The sequence below is a fragment of the Octodon degus genome, unplaced genomic scaffold, assembly GCF_000260255.1.
Source record: "Octodon degus isolate 3935 unplaced genomic scaffold, OctDeg1.0 scaffold00068, whole genome shotgun sequence".
Lineage (NCBI taxonomy): Eukaryota > Metazoa > Chordata > Mammalia > Rodentia > Octodontidae > Octodon > Octodon degus.
The window spans coordinates 9244168-9245799 of NW_004524644.1; the positions used below are offsets into that span (position 1 = coordinate 9244168).

Here is a 1632-nt window from a genome sequence, read left to right on the forward strand (position 1 = left end):
AAAATTGTGCTTTATCCCAGATAGATTTAGAATGTGTATGATATAATAAATATTACTACTGTTGAGATAATATCTTCACATTAATATTAATATATTAACAATCTTTAATTTTGTGTACATAGGCTAATTTTCATAGAATTAATTTTACCTACATTTGCCTATATGGTGGATGTGTTGCAACTATTATTATTATTATCATCATCATCATCATCATCATCATCATCATCATTATTGTTATTACTTTTATTTGTTTTGGTTTCAGGGATTGAACTGAGGACCTTGAGCTTGCCAGGGAAGCACTTACTCCACTGAGCTATCTTCCTGGCCCCTGTGTTGTCATTATTGCTAAAAATTCAAATCAGCCCAAGCTCAGCATTTTAGTCTCTATACTGGTGCCAGAGATTACACACATAGGTGTGGCTGTAACATTTTTCAAAGCTGAGTGAAGCATAATTGCATTAAAGTTCTCTACTCTGAATATTTCCTCTCTTGTCCCTGAAGCCATTCCCAAAGGCTTGTAATCCACCTGGTCAAGTCTATTATCACAGCAATGACCCCACTTCTCTGGCACCAAATTCTGTCTCAGTCACCCTCCTCTCATTGCTGGGACAAAATACCTGAAACCTATAAGTAAGGAAGAAAAGATTTACTTATCGCATAGTCTGTGGAAGTTTCAGTCCATACTCAGCTGGCTCTAAGGCAGAGTGGCATGTGGAAGAGGGAAGCAGCTCACGATGGCAAAAAGCAGCGAAGTGCAAAAGGAGGAGCAGCAGCTGCCTCTTTTCCTGATACCAGCAGGTCACCCTGGGGTGGGAGTGTAGAATTCACACAATGTCTGGGGTGGGAGTGTAGAACACACACAATGTCTGTGCCCTCCTCTTGCACAGGAGGAGATGTAAGAATCCTGGCTCCCTGCTGAGTCACTTAAACTTCTCAAATTGACACAATGTGTCAACCAAGTACAGCCATGTAACCATTCTGGTTTTTCTTACCCTGAGACTTCTACTGTGAAAGTACTAAACTTGTTTTCCTTTGTTTTGTCTTGTTTTGCTTACAGATCCATACTGCCTTCACAATTCTCAATGTCCCTATAGCTATGTATATAAAAAATAAGAACTTCGTTATGTAGTTAATTTATTTAGTTATCAGCATTGACCATGGATTGAACTATACATATATAATAAATATATAAAAATTAATATAGCTCAAAGCAAGCTATATTTTTTAAAATTCTATCTTCTTAAAATTTATCACAATTGCAATTATTAGCATCCTAACTATTACTCATTTTGAGGCATGAACTTGCTAATTTGTCAAGGCTGAACTTAAAGTTGCAAACTCTCTATGTCAATGCAAAAGAGTTCTGAAACTACTGGTGTCCTTCACCATGGCTAGGTTTAAGGAATATGTTTTTACGCAATTGTCACTACCTTTTGCCAGTTTCTGTTTCACATAAGCATTCAATGTCTTGTGTTTTCTTTTGACAGACTTCCATGTCCCTCCATATTTACTTCTGAAAACAAGGAAGCTAGTTGTTTGTTCTTCTTTGTCGTTTATAAATTCCAAAATGAAAAGGAGAACAGGAATTGCCAAAGATACTAAGCACTATCGGTATTCTGTCAAAACCTGCTT

General features: G+C 36.9%; 1 pseudogene; it reads left to right on the plus strand.

Annotated features, from left to right (window-relative positions):
- The first annotated feature begins 734 nt into the window (after positions 1-734).
- LOC101592946 overlaps positions 735-1632 on the plus strand; it is a 32243-nt pseudogene continuing 31345 nt past the window's right edge.